Consider the following 16157-nt stretch of genomic DNA (forward strand, 5'->3'; position numbering starts at 1 on the left):
CAGAAACTTTTCAGCTACTGACCCCCTGCCACCTCCTAACTCTTTGGCTATAAATTCTCACTTGCCCATGCTGTATATAGAGGTGAGCTCAACGTCTTCTCCCTCCTGTAAAATCTCACCGCAGTACTCCCTACACCTACCGCGATGGTCCTGAAAGAAGTCCACCTTACCATCTTTAACAAGTGAAATTAAAGAACTGTCTCCTTTCATACCATCAACCCTCACCCCACAGGCTTCCCTGTTTCTCTTAATGGCATCCCCATCCTTTCAGAAGTTGCTTAAACCGAGAGTCCTCAGTCTTCTGACTTCTTTCTTAATTACTACAAACAATCCATCAGTTGATACTACCCGATCACTTAAGACAAAAATCTTAGGAGTCATCCACTATGTAACGGTTTTCAAACTTCACATCTATTTTACCAGGACTTCCTTGGATTCTTCCGAGATTAGTTCAAAATTTAAATATCAAACCACATGTGTTAAGATTTCACAAATTCCCACCACTTCCTACTGCCATCCTCATCCTGGCCATCAGATCTCACTGAGATTATTACAGTGGATTCCTAACACATCTCCCTGCCACTCACCCCACCCACCCACCATTTACTTTCAAAACAACTTCCAGAGTGATCCATTTAAAATGTGACTCAAATCCTGTCTCATCTCAAAGTCCATTCACGGCTCTCTACTTCACTAAGAGACTAAGAGTCCACTGAGCCTTAGCGCCCTACTATGTCTGGCCGTGTTATTTCTGGCCTTGCCCGCTACTGCTCTTTCCCTTGGAGGACTTCACTTTTGCCACAGTGGCCAACTTACTCTTTTTTCAGAACACGCCTTCTTGGCTCATGCCTGTGCTTCAGTTAGACTTATCCTGGCTATTTACAATTGCAACTCCTTCCCTCCGGCAATTTGACCTCCCTTACAGCCTATATTTTCTTCACCACACCTATCACCTCATATTTACTTATTATGTTTCCCTACCTGTCCACACCCCCTAGAGCCGCAAGCAGGGGCCTTGCCGTTCTCACTGCTCTATTCACCACTGGCTTGAGCAAAACTGCCCAGTGGAAATACAATGCCTGTCACGTATGTAATTGTAACCACACGGGCAAAGTAAAAAGAAACCTTGAAATTAACTTTCATATTTTACTTAATTCAGTATATACAAACGATGCTCATTTTAATGCAGAATCAAAAAAGAAGAATTATTCACATTGTTCACATTCTTTTTTCCATACAAACTCTTCGAAAGGCTTTGTGGATTTTAAGTTTACAGCACATAAGCTTGGGCTAACCACATGTCAAGGGCTCAACAGCTACATGTGGCCAGTGGTTTCAATACTGGACAGTGCAGATCAGATCTCGTCTACTGCATTCTTCTCCACTCTTTGTATACTTATCCTATTTATCATTTAAATTCTCGGGCACAGTCCAGTGAACTGATTACCTAACTCACAAATGGGTCCCAATATGCTCTTTGAAAATCACTGCTCTAAATAAACTTTAAAGAGTGTCACCTGTAATGAATGGTTTAGGACACTTCCTTTGGTCTCCAGGGGCTGCTCACAATCCTTTGAAAGAGATACTGACTTCCAGAAAAAAAGAGGCCTGGAGGAAAAAGTGAGGAAGTAAAGATCCATGCCAACCTATAAACTGAAATCATCACAGTCTATCCAATGATGCAAGATTTTAATTAAAAAAATATTTTTAAATAATTCACTCCACTGTCAGATAATTAACAAAACATCTAATTACCTTTAATTATACACCATATACCTGCTAATATACAAGATTCAAGGGAAAATCTGCATGATCTTCACACTTCAGAAAGAGTGCACCTAAACAGAGCATGAAGACTTCAGGCTTTTCATTTTTCTCTCCCCTCACTCTCACCGCATGCGAAGGCCACAGAAGGAGCAGGTCAGATCGAGGACAGAGCAGCGCAAACTAAAATCAGTAATTCCACTTGCCACTCATGAAAAGGCCTACTCACCAACAGACTTCTTAAAAGATACCATCAAATTTCAAATCCAAACTCGGCCCTGGGCAGAGGGTGCCAGCTTTAAAAACAGACTCAAGGATTCTACCACTGGTAAACCATTTACTCCTTTAGGGTCCTAGCTGTGACTAGATACAGAATATGCAGTCAAGGTTATCACACATGTGCTACCCTAAACAGGGCTTTGTTTTCGTACATTTTTGGCCTTCAGATTTTCTCTGAGATTTTTGAATTGCCAAAGAAAGGTTAACACCTCCTACATCTCTGTTAAGTTGTTACGTTTTCAACTAAGCTGCAAACTTCTTCCGAAGATGCTCAAGGTGGACAGTTTGGATATTTGTGCCTTTGGCAGATGAAAGAGCCAAAACATCATTTAAAAAAGATGACTAAAACCATGTGTTATTTATTTTTTTTGCTGTGCAAAATATGGCTACTTGATAACTGTTGCAAATACTGTCTTTACTACAAAACATGACTTCATGTACATTTCAACAAGTGACTTCTGCTTGAAAACGAACTCTATTGAGCATATTTCTCTGGAAATCAATATTTAAAATTTTTTTCTTTGAAACGAACATTCAAGAGAGACAGCTCTTGTTTACAGAGTTACTTAGTTTAGCATTATGGTTAACAATGTTTAAAAACAGCTAACTTAAAATGCAAACATTTAAATTCTGAAGTTTAACTGTTGGGAGGCCAAGTCTATTTCTATGGAAATACAAACAACATGAAAAGAGTAATTTTCTCCCAATTCCATCCCTTGAGAGAATATTTCAGGGCACCATTTTGTTGGATTTAGGAGCAAGAACTCATATAACTCTGAGATTGTAAGAAAGTTAAAAATTTTAAAGCTTTGGATGAACTTTGAAAACATTATGCTATGGGAAAGGAGTCAGTCGCAAAAGACCACATATTGTATGATTCCATTTACATAAAATGTCCAGAAGAGGCAAAACTCTACTGATAGTATTTGAATTTGTTGTTGCCAGGGGTTGGGTTGAGGGTAGTAACTGCTAATGTGTATGGGGGTCTCTTTCCAGGGTGATGAAATTGTTCCAAAACTAAGTTGTGATGATGGGCACAAACTCTGAACATACTAAAAACCATTGAACAGTTCATTTCAAATGTGTATGAATTATATCTCAATAAAGCTATTAACAAAAAATAAACAGGCCTGATAACATGCACCACAATACTGGCATGAAACACACAAGAAAATCAAATTAGTCTAGCATAGCTTTCAGATCATGGTAAAATACATAAAGCTCTGACACTCTGATCTCCCTGTTAGAGAACACTTTCACATAACCACCAATATCTGCCCTTCTGAACACTTGTCTTCATCTTCACGCATAATGTCTGTCCTCCCCTTTGCTACATAAACTCTAGGAGGCCAGAGATGGCATCCTTCTCACGTAGTGCTATGATCCTAGCATCTGCACACAGTCATCAATAAATACCAGCAGCAATAATTGATGTATAGCGTATGTAGTATATACATCTATATTATGTTATGCTGGAATGAATGAAGGAATGCAATATTGGGTTGGGGCAATTCAGCCAATCAAGTTTCTGGAGTGCTAAATGTCCCCTTAAATCTGTTCTCCAATTCTCCCAAGCTCCTGGCTACCCAGCTAGAGGCATTCCCCAGCAGCCAATGAAGCTTCTTATGATATGATCACAGTCTAATCAATTAAATGTCAATGGATGTGACGTGTGCAATTTTTAAATCATTTGCTTCAAAGAAAATTGCTTGCCGTGGACTTCGCTGTATTTCAACCATATAGATAAGGACAAAGGCTCAAGGGAGGGAAGCACAAAAGAGAAAGAACCCATCCAGTCAAGCTAGACTGGCCAGATTATTAGATGAGACAGGGAAGTAAACTTCTATTTGATTTAAGCCATTGTATGCAAGAGTCTTTATATCAGGCTAGTCTTTACCCTGAGTGTTACAACCCAGGCATGGGTAGGCTGAGGGTGAAGGGGAGGTAAAATGGAGTTCACTGCCTATCTAAACTGACTAGTCATTTCAGCCAGTGTGGTCAGCTGGTAGCTCAATGAAAACACTCTTATCCAGTGCCTTTTATAACAACTTCCTGAACAGGCAAATAAGTCTAATGCTGAATGCTATAAAGAGGTCATTTTGAATGAATTTAACTCAGAATATTGTTGTCATTATGTAAACTTTTAAATCACATTAAATATATACTTTCAGAAGAACCAATGAATATATTTTAAATGGCTGGGCAGCTATTTTCAACTTTATTTGTAACCAATAAATAATCTGTAACACGTAAGACACAATGAGTGAAGTATATAAAGATACCTTATAACTCTTTGATCTAACAAAAAATAGCTCATGTTGGGGGCAGAAGAAAAATTGAAATGATTACATGTTCTTTTATAATTTTTTTCTTTTTTTTAAACTTTCTCATCAACAAGTTGACTGTAAAACTGAACCAACACAAAATATGAAGCTTTAAGATGACCAATGTTTAAAAACAACCATTTAACTGTCACCTATACAGGCTTTGTAATTATCAATTACTCCCAATGCTAATCAGAACTGAATCAAAAACAATGAATTTCACAAATTGGATTTTAAGTTTTAGCAAAAATCTATATGGGTGAATTGTGAATGTTTGGGGGAAGCAGGGAAAAAAATGACATAGATACCTATATTAAACCACCAACTAAGGTGGCCACGACCGAAGGACAACAATATAATTGTGACCACAGCAAGTTGTCTTTTTAGCGCCAGTCTTGACATTTTACATGACCTCGGATAAGTTACTAATTCAATGTGATCAGTTTCCCAGCTTGTAAAGTGGGGATTATAATAATTACCAGCTACCTTTTAGGAATGCCAGCAACTAGATCCAGTTTGTAAAGGGCTCAAATCTACTTGGAAGAAACTGTTGATCACTACCAAGCAGGATGACAGTTATTCATGCCCCTTCAGACTCTGAATCTCACTGTGAAAAGAGGCTTCCTTTGGTTTTCAGAATTTGCCTGGCCGCTTTCCCACATATAACCAGTCGTTTCCAGAATATCAGTGTAGGCACATGTACTTGTATTTATGCTGACTGTTAATGATTCCCAGATTCCAAATCTGAGCATGGCAGTGACCAAGGAACTCCTGGCATCTGAAATCTGCATCCTCTGTGTGATGCAGAAGATGGTGCTGGTTTCTCGATCATCACATCACTGAAGAGCGTGGTCTCTGTTTAAGGTTCATTCACTGGGAAGAAATACTAAGCGTTCTGTCCAATTTTATACATATTTTTAAAGAGGTTATATTTTTAACAAATCTTTTTTTTCCCCCTTTATATGTAAGGATTAGTTTTCAAAGGATCCTTGAGCTTGATAAAAGGTTAAAAAAAAGTACCCGCAGCTTATTATTTGTCTATATAACTTATTTCTAAGAAAACATAATGGAAAATGCAGTCAAACACAAACTAAAGTTATACTATTGAAGAAAAACAGTTAAATAATAAAATGTTAATTTGGAGCAGGAAAAATGAAATTGACTTAAAAAAAAGTATCAACAACAAAAAGTTGAAGTTGTTAGGAAAAAAACTACTAACATTAAGCAAAAATTGTTACTCTGAGATTCCAAGCTGTCAAGACAAAAAGAATAATTAGATGAATGTGTTATTCAGTTTCCTTTGTTTTATGAAATAAGACAACAGAAGGACAAAATTTTTCTATGGTCCTGAAATTTGCCAAGGGGTTCCTGACTTGCAGGATAGCATATACCATAATACACCATGTTCTTGACAGTACTTACAAAGAAGCATTTTTTTCTCCTTATGGGCTACCTCTCTTAGTCAGCGGTAATGACACATTCCTGGAAACTTTCTTTTCCCCCAAACATGCCCTTGACTTACAATATCTTTAACAATATCATGAAGTTGGGAAAAATTATTCTATCCAAATTCAAACATTTTCAGGTTATGGGTGTAAGCATGTTCATCATAAAGACATAAGTCAGGAGAAAATAATTTATGCTTACAGATATGTTGTAAATTTATCTGAATACATAAATTTGAATAAAACAATGAAAACCTACTAATTAAGTCCATTTTTGGAGCTGTAGGGATAACTCAACTCTCAAGGTAAATATTTTCTATTTTCAACCACTTTTTCAGCTTTAATCTTTAGTTTCACGAGAAACTTTTGCTACCAGCATGAAATGAGTTCAGCACCTGGCATGGGTTTGAACAAGCAACACTCTGGACTGAGATCTTGTATGGGTCACAGAGACAGTACACAATGTCCATACAACTCAGCCGCCGAGGCACAGTCCACACAGCAGGCAACGGTGGCTGGATGACCCTTTGCAGAAAAAAGGGGCAGATCCCTGAAACAGATGAAGATTGGGAAGCTGGGAAGCGCTTTGTCGAAAAGCACTCTAGGTATGACTTGATAACCTTAATTACTGGTTGGAATCACCCCTTCCCATGCTGGGACATCTGAAAGGTACTATAACCTCCTTGGAGGACAATTAGGAGCTTCCCACACCGTTTAAATCAAACAACAAAGATGGTGAAAGGAGGCAAGTGGGGTTGGACTTTTCAGTCCAAATGAAATGTGCCAGAATGCAACTAGAAAAATAAATTCCTACTTTGATAATACCTTCTAGAACCCCCAAGCCCTGAGTAAGATTAAAAACAAGACCGATCTAAGAATCTTCACATTATGAAAGTTTCACAAAAAACCTTGCTCAACTAAAGAGTAAAGAAGTCTGTATCTTACAAATTCATAAACTTTAAGTTGGTAAGATCTAAACAAAGGCTTTGCGCAACCAGGCTGGCAGGTAACCTGTTTTAAAATTGACACAAATCTACTCAAATGAAAGTGCCACTGGACTAGATTCAAAAATAAAGTGAAGATGCTTGCTCCTTAACAAACATCAGACTTAAAAATGACCTGCAACATGAACTTGAGTGAGGTGACTCCTGCCTTCAATGGGGAGATGCTTTGGGTATCAAAAAACAAAACAAAACAAAACAAATACGTAGCCTCCATAACCAGTTTAACCAGAGTGGGTTTTTTGTTTTTTTTTTTACCACTGCTCCCAAAAGTGAGTTTGAGAAAATTTAATTTAGCTTTAATTCATCAACCTACATTAGTCTCTCTGAAAACTTCTAATTTTAAAATCAAGTACTCATTTGATTTTCAAGTAAGGTCAAGAGAACAAGGCAGCTGAGCACTGACATCACAGGGACATGCCCCACGCCACACGGCAGTTACATCAACACGACGAGTTGCTATGGTGCCTGACTGTTAATTTCTGAAAGAAGGTGATTATAAAGCCGCCAGATGAACATCCATCGGATGACACCACTTCAGCACAAAACACTGATATGCGTTACTCCTATTTGCAGCATGTTAATTTTATGAATCACCACTTTTGTGATGCGAATATTCCTTCCTAACTTCAAAACTACCAAGTCAACTACCAAAAAAAAAAAAAAAAGAGGTTAACTCCCACAAACAGGGGAAAAGTTTGATAATATTTAGACGGGAAAATGTGACTCTGTGAACCATTTCTTAAGAGCAATCTTTTCTTTAAAGGCCTCCAAAAATACGCTACATATGTACTTACACAAACAAATACATGCAAATTTGATAATTAGGAGATCTGAAAAGAACTGAATTAAGATGCCGAGAAGGCAGTAGATAGAGTCCTTAACGTAATTCCACTAATTATATCTGCATTTACCTTTTTTGGCTTCTGCCAAGCAATCTTCTGTTACAGTCACCTCAAAAGGTCACTTCTTACCCTGAAAACAAAAGAGAATATCAAAAATCTGAATGTCAAGACAAAGCAGCAACCACCTATTTGCCTGGGAGAGACGCAAGATAAACAACGAAATAACTCAATTTTATTTAACGGCAAAAGACATTCAGAGTTAATAAAAATCAGTGCCAAGACCTCCACTTACCGGACCATGTGCCTTTGAGCTCTTCAAGACAATAACAACTTGGATGTTGGAAAAGTCAAGGTGAAACATTTCACATTTTGCTTACGAACTCTTTCTCATCTTGTTGTCTATCCATTTATTTCATGTGGAATAACCTGTGAGTCATAGGCCTTTGCTTTGGGAAACCAGACTGCTACTTGAACCTGTCTCTGTTTGGTTAACATTCACAACATCTCTAATTTCATTAAAACAGACCCTCCCTCTGCCACCCACCCACCCTTGCAAGTGAGTTAGTTCTTATAGACAAGATGCTTTATGCCACTCTGGACCTTTCAAAATGAATAAAAGTACCACAATTTTCAGCTTGGGGAGGGGTTTGGGGGGTCATCAGTGGGTGAAAGCTGTTCTCACAATGTTTTTCCACTTACAATATATCTACCAGATCTACTCAGTTCAATAAAAATGGTTCATGTCAGATGAAATAAACAATTCAAATCAAGTTTCCTAAAACACAAAGAAAGCACAGAAGACATCTAACTCCTGCATCTGCATACTTCCTTATGCAAAACAGTGTATAATCCTTTAAGAAACATTACAAGCTGCCTCTTTCTGCCCATGTAACTGGGATCAACATATGGCAGAAGTGAAAAGAAAAACATTTGTTTATTAATTTAGATCAAGTTACCGACAGGGTACAGGATTCATTCCACATCAATTGACCAAATGCTCATATAATTTTTGTTAAGATGGTGAAGTCATACCATTCTTTTACTGAAATGTTAATATCCTTTTGCTTACTCTTCAGAACAATATGTAATGAAGTAGTTTAAATTTTATACAGAATATATCTCTGCTCATCGCTCGGCTGTTGGCCCTGAATGTGGAAAGGCAAACATCATTGAGAAGAGTTAAATTCTATTTCACTAGGGCTAAAAATTTGAAAGTGGTACTCTGGTGTGTACTATCTTTGAGGAATTGATCGGAGGCCAATTTATGACATTTCCACAAGCAAGTGTATGCAGATTCTTGCCATTAAGATTGGGAAAAAATGCAGGCTCTGAGTGAAATCATAATTTTCATGTTTACTGTAAGAGGAAATTGGAGGTTTTCACCATAAATGTGCACCATTTGGGTGGGGGAAAACCCTAAGCTCTGGGACTTGAAATTACTATTTTGCAACCTGCCCCAAATCTTTTTGTTTTGACACAAAACAATTCAAATTGAAAATGAAAATCGTGTGCTTTACTGCTGAGGTGTGTCACCAGGGATTGGTTTCTCCAGGGATGATAACTTGGTTAGAGGGCAAACGGTGATTTAACAAAAAAGAGAAAGCAGTGAGGGTCCGGTCCTCGAGGTAATGCTGTGATCTACAGAGCAGCCCCGCCCCACGCCAATAAGAAGAGCTCATTAGACAAGAGGCAAGGAGACCATCTCTCACAAGAGCAACTTCCACCTCCACCACTCATCCGATCTTAAATGGAAAGTAAGTGAACTGTGGCAGACCCTACTCAATTCAAGGCAAGAATGCCCTTCTCCTTCCCTTTTACTTGAGATGCCCTCCAATGTGTGCACTCTAAACTAATTCTCATGTTTGTCTATTGAGTTGCATCTATTTTTGCATGTTTGGCAGTTGGGTCTCTAGTATCAGACTTTGCAATGCAGATAAGATTGCATTGCAAAGATTATATAGGCCTGGTAAATAACTGTACCTTATTAAAATTTAATTGTAAAAACTGCTGAAAATGCCTACTTTGAATAAAGTTATCTCGAGTGTTGTACTCAAACCTGCAGAACATTTCCAGGTAAGTACTGAGTCTGCTTCTCTACTTGCTTATCTACACAGATACGTAAGTGAACTCAGAGCAGAAGCATAAGCTGGTTCCCCCTCACAGATCTGTAATGTTCTCCCAGAGGAAACGAAAGTTAGTAAGAACAATATCATACAGTTGACCCTCCATCTTGTAATCACTAAAGGAATATAAATTTGGCTACATTTAATTTTTACTTAGACACAAAAAACTGGGAGTAGAATACAAACCCTATTTCCCCCCATTTTGAAGTTCCAAAAATTTTAATATGCACTGTACATTTGACCATGCATTAATTTATTTCTGTTGATTTTAGTTTTTAGTATACATTAGCAAAGTAATCTAAAAGATATTTTTTTCCAGCTTTGCTGAGAAAAGATTAATAGTTCAACAGCTGTTTGCCATCATGCTAAATTAAATGAAATATGTCAATATAACAGACAAGAAAATTAGGGAGTAGGACTGGGGTCTGAATCTGTATCATTACTAGCCTAGAAGAATCAGAAATCAACAACTAGGAAAAAAGTGCATTTCATTTTTTCAAAAACATAAAACTTCCATTTCCAAAACTGCTATTAAAAAAAAAAACACTATGCCTCATTAAATATATCAAATACATATCTGCATGTTTACCAATAGCACAAGCACCAAAACTAAAATAAAATTATTAAGTAATGCTGTTAAGTTAAAAAAAAAGAGAGATAAAAGAAAAATATTGCCCTCCAGCCCACTTGTCATCTCTCAAAAAAGAGTCAGAAAAATAAATTTCATTTTTTTCTTTTCCCTTCTTTCTCAAGTTCCCTATTAATTTTAGGTTTTTAAAAGTGAACCAGGAATACAGTAAATAGAAATTACTTTTTTTCTTTTTCATGTCATTCTCCATACAGGCAAGATCCTGTGACACCAGAAACTGTTCAAAGTGTGGTTTCTTAATTATTGTATGCGGTAATGTATTTACCTAAAGTTGTTTGATGACCATAAAGACCTTGACCAAGACATGACTTTTCAGCTGAGATCGCTAGGTTAGAAAACTAATGCACCTTCTTCTTCCTCTACCTCCCCAATTCCCCCCTATTCTCCATTAGGAATTTTACTCTGTAGACCCCTTTTTAATACAGTGCTTCAATTTCATAATTTATATGAGTATATCTGACCCCTAAGTTAACAAATGTGATTTTGCCAATTGGTAGAGTCTCATTGGAACAGAGGTGCAGGCATTTCACAGGAAGCTAAATGAACAACACATGCTCTGTGCTTTCCCATTAAAAATATTTCTCCTTCTTCTTTCATGGAAGCTCAAGCAAATGATATGCATCAGGATTTCAGCATTGTATTTATTTTGTACAAGTATATAAGAGACTGTGAAAGACAGCCACCGTATTTCATTTCAACCTTCAATCCAGTGACTGCCAGTTGAGAACCTACTGTGTGTCAGTGTCCCTAAGATGCAGGGATAGGGAACACCAGCTTCTGCCCCATGACAAAGGTAGCAGTTAGGAGTTTCATCTCTGGATAGAGAAACCTCCTCTTGAAGTCCAGAAGCATGTTTCAAACCTTCCATCCTTCCAGATATCCCCATGAAATGACATATACTTCATTTGAGAAAACAGAAAGTCTCAAGGGGCCTATTTCCAAGAGATTACTGGTCTCTTTAACCCGTAAATCTTAACTCATGTGGGCTTTTCTGTCTTGCTTTCCAAAGATGTCCTAGAATAACACAGCTATCTCAGTACAAACTCGACTAGCTGAAAAATGATAACACGAGGGTCACTTCACTTTTTTGCATTCAAGACAAGAAAATCCACTTAGAAAACAACCTCAAAGTGTTTCTTCACCCCCCTCCTGCTTTAAATATTTCAAATACTGAGTCACATTTACAGAAAGAAAGAGGAAAGAAAGAGAGGAAAAAAAGTGAGAAATGAAGGAAGAAAAGAAGGGAGAAAAACAGGGAGAGTAAACCAAGGGGGCAAAGGAAGAAAGAAAATTGGAAAAGAAAGAAAAGGAAAACTACTGTGCAGCAGAGATCTCCGGGACCAGAGGCAACCTTGGCCATCAGCCAGGTTTGCTGGTTCACAAGGACCACGTCCTTTCTTCTTCTCTCTGTCCAAGAAATCTACCACTGTGGCTCCATCACTGCCCACTGCCCCTTCCTGTTGCTGCGAGGAACGTTCTGCTTCCTTTCTTCCCACCATCTGGGACCCTCAGCTAAATGAGAGGCACTGACTTTTGGGTCCATCCTCATAAGAAAAATCTAAAATACTCTTTATGAAGTAAGCCACATGGCGCAGGCGAACCTGGCGAGGCTTGCCCGTGAAATGACTTCAGGCTGGCAGCCCCCCAGCAACTCCACGTTGGCCCACCTCATTTAGAAAAAACCACTCTCTTATCTTCAAGGAAAGTAAAACCCTGGTCATGGTCATGTGAAAATATTTTATAGGTATCCTCTAGCAGGCTTTAAATGCTGAAACCTAAAAACAATATTTGCTGTTTTCTCTTTGAAGCTCTAACAAAGCCTTTGTTTTAGATTTACCTTGAGTGTGTGCAATAAGAGTTAATAATCAAATCCGTCCCAACCCCCACAAATGTTAAACAAAAAGATAAAAGAAATGCAAATAGCTATTGTCATGGAAAGTTAAAGTACCTGTCTGTATTTTTAAGTGAAAACTATTATCTCTATCAATCAAAATTTAAGAATACAATAGCGCTAATCACAGAAGGTGCTCTGACGGAGTTACTTTTCCCCATTTAAAAAAAGTATTTTTCCCCTTAAAAACAGAGCATAAAAGTCATATACTTACAATTAGATAAGGTATTTGTAATTTTATTATTAAAAACCTTCAGCAGCCTCACTGTTAATAAATGTTTCTAAGTCTCGAGACTGATTTGTACCTATGAAGATCCAAGTCCCTACATATTTTAATAAGGTTGATGAAATTTTATTTAAATTCTCAGTTTCCAACCTGCGGGGGAACAGCACACTCTTCTGTTGAAAAGAGTTACTCAGACAGAGGCAACAGTTAACTGGCAATGAAGACTCCTTTCTAACCCTGGACACAATTCCTAGTCTCTGAAATATCTTTACATAGGACGTATCTTCCCTTGGACTGCTCATCCTTCTTAACTGTGGCAATTTATTTTTGAAATTATCACACGATTTCCACCACCATTCCCCAGAATGATCAAAGGGCATAGTGTATGCCTCTTTTTTTTTTTCTTAATTCACTTTTACAAAGACTGGATGAGACTCTGAATATCGTGCTTTCTAAAGACAGTACAGGAACAAAAACTAGCAAGACCCCAGATAGTAAAACAAACAGCTCAAGATTAAAATTCCTAGAGCAAACAGTTAAGCCAGGATGCCATTATGCAGGCTAAGCCTGGATGGATGTCTCCTCCACTGTGGGGCCAAGAGGCTGTCATCTTCCCCCCAGCAAGATCAGATTTCCTTCCCTCCCAACCGCCTCTCTGAGCAGCACGGCCAACATCTCCAGTGTGCTATTAATATCAATGAAGAGCCGATTCGATTTCCACTGAAGAAAACCCTTCCTATTCCGGCACAGACCTTCGGGGAGGACCCTGGCCCGGGTATAGACAATACAGCGGCAGAGTTTCACTGCCTTCTTACAGTTCGGTCTTGCACACTGTTTGAAAGCTTTTAGCAAACAATGGCAGCATTATCTCCAGGATAGTTACAAAACAGGATTAGGACAAAGAATAATAAAGCTGTTCTCTCTCTCTCCTTTCTCTCTCTCTCCCTTTTTTCTCCCCCCACCCCAACCCCTAGTTCCCAACAGCCTCTCTCTGCCAGTCGAACATTTCAGCCACATTTCCTAGGAGGCACCTGTACTTGTCTATTTCAATGCCGCCAACAACTGACAAACGGCCCAGGAACCAGGATCAGAGAAGCGGCAAAGTAGCCTCTCAACATTTGGAAAACGAAACAAAAGTATGAGCCTTGGCTTCGTACACACTTACCCGTTCATGGTGAGGAAGGGAAGCTTTAAGGGGCCGGAGAGGCAATTTTCACACAACGGAAGAAAGTTGAGAGTTGGTGAGGGAGAAAGTGCAGGCGCTGGGAAGCCTGCGGGCTCCCGGGGCTCCAGGGCTGGCGGCAGTGTGAGCAGGGACTGAAGGTATGTGGGCTAAACACAACAAAAGCCACTGCCTTACTCTAGATTAAATATGCAGGAAGAGGCCCCTTTGCATAAACACAAACACTCAGCAAATGAATAACTGGCTCAATCAGACGCCCGCTGTGCCTTCTACCTGTCCTCTCTCTGACAGGAGACACCGCCTGTTCCAAGGGGACAAGGACTAAACAGGAGACAGTTAAATGTTCTGTTGCTATAATAACAATTAAAATGAATTGCATTCATTAGCAATTAAGAACTCACCCCGGTGGGGGGGGGGGGTATGGGGCTGGGCTGGGGTGGGGTGGGGGGAATGCAGGGTTATTTTATCTCCAGCTACTCCAAAAAGAACTTGGCTTAAGACACAGCAGTGGAGTTTTACTGTAGCTTGCTTGCATTTAGGTCTCTAATATTCAACGAGAGGTTTAAATAATCAACATATTTTTCAGCCACAGTTTAAGGTCAGAAATACACCTCTTGTTTCTCTGATTTGCCCCATTATAAACCAATCCTTGTGAGTCTGTACCTACAGAAAAATCTGTCTCATCTATGTATAAATATTTTCATATATAAAATATATACATACATACACAAATATGTACAGGCATATACACATATATACTCTCACATATAATATTCATTCATATCTAATTAAAGAGAAAAAAACAAAAAAGAAAAAGTATCCCTTTACACTGTTTATAGTTCACTAATGATTTAAGAAAAATAATTTGAGTCTTCCAAAAATACACCCCAAACGTCTGCCTTTCAAATGTCATCAATCCATGACCACTCATTTACAAACATTACCCATATATTAGAAAGAATGCTTTTAACTGAATGGCCTCAACCACTTATAATTTCAATTAAATAACATAATTACAGTCAACAATTTTCTCCATTTCGGCAGAAAATATGCCATACCTCAACATAATTTGTCCTTAGAACCGAGGAATTTAAACATGAGGAAAAACATGCGGGCGCTAGGAATTCACTACTGCATTTTCTCAGCTTATGGAGTTAACTCGCACTCACCTCTAACCTCTGACTGCATGTTCCAGCTACGTGTTGGTCTTAGTAACTTAATTATTTTTTAATAACTTTTGCAGTATTAAATGATTTCGATTGAGACATAAATAAGATTATGTTCGCCTACTTCCTTCTAATGCCACTCATGACTTTGGGGGCAAATCTAACACTGCTGTTCTATAGAATGTATCTATATTATTACTGGACCAAAAGGAGGGTAGGCCACAGAGTTTTCAGAGCCTCAGAGGATGCCCCGTAATTATGCCAGCTGAGGGAAACAACAAAGGGCTTTCTATTTTCAAAGTGAGTTTTATTTTACTAACACCATGCTGTTTCCTAGCTATATCATTCTGCCCCAAAAGGAAGAGTACATTACTGAAAAGATTTTTTTTTAATTGTGTCACACTCCAAAAAGCCAGTCTTAAACATATATATTACAGTATAACACAAAGAGAAAATCTGAAAATTCCCAAAGCCCCCCAAAATAAACCAGGTTCTTTAAGAGGGGGTCCCAAGGAAGCTAAAGATGCTCTTCCATTCCCTGTTTTGTCTTGAAATGACCTTCCAAGTCAGGTGTTAGATAACCCACTTTCATAGACGATAGTGATCTAACCTTGATGCAAATAAACCATAGAACAAAATTTAATCAGTATATCACTGTGAGAAAAGCCTTTGTCCATCCCAATGGAGCTTCTAATGACTGTTTTGGCAGTTCTGGCGGGTAGTTATGCTTCCCAGCTCATCTATATCTCATACTGGTTGAGCAAGCTAATGGAAATGCTGTTAGTGGAATCCAATATTAATGCTCTGTATCGTGCAAACCTGGATGCAACTGAATATATTATACAATTATAGGTAGTATCTAATTCCATAGGTATTAGATACTGTCCTCGAAATTAATGTTTTAATGAGGACAGTGAAATAAAGACGACAGTCCAGGTAAGGGATCCATGCATTGTGGCCCCAGCTAAGCTCTTTGCCGCCACAGTGATGGATCCCCGAGCAAACAACACAGACGTAGGGACTGTGACAAAGATCCGTCTGCAAGCATCAGATGCTGAGTGACACATACTGATGCACAGAGTCAGAGATGTCATCCTCACCCCAGTGCCACTCGCTGGAAGCTTGAGAGAGAAAGAAGAGGGGAAACGGGGGATGGGGGAGGAGTTGCAGTCAGACCTCCAGAAAATAAACAGGGTGTACAGTTTCAAAGGCTGCAGACACAGACATTTCATTGTTCAAGCCAATTATCAGTGGAAAATAA

General features: G+C 38.6%; 1 protein-coding gene across 3 annotated transcripts in view; it reads right to left on the reverse strand.

The window, feature by feature from the left end:
• Positions 1 to 16157, reverse strand: part of FOXP1 (forkhead box P1) — a 620529-nt gene that overhangs the window by 328570 nt on the left and 275802 nt on the right. For all 3 annotated transcript variants that reach the window (XM_052637104.1, XM_052636448.1, XM_052635792.1), the window contains exon 5: positions 7728 to 7788. The gene's annotated coding sequence lies outside the window, so the exon portion shown is untranslated. The remainder of the gene's footprint in view (positions 1 to 7727; positions 7789 to 16157) is intronic.

Source organism: Budorcas taxicolor, chromosome 1 (genome assembly GCF_023091745.1).
Source record: "Budorcas taxicolor isolate Tak-1 chromosome 1, Takin1.1, whole genome shotgun sequence".
Lineage (NCBI taxonomy): Eukaryota > Metazoa > Chordata > Mammalia > Artiodactyla > Bovidae > Budorcas > Budorcas taxicolor.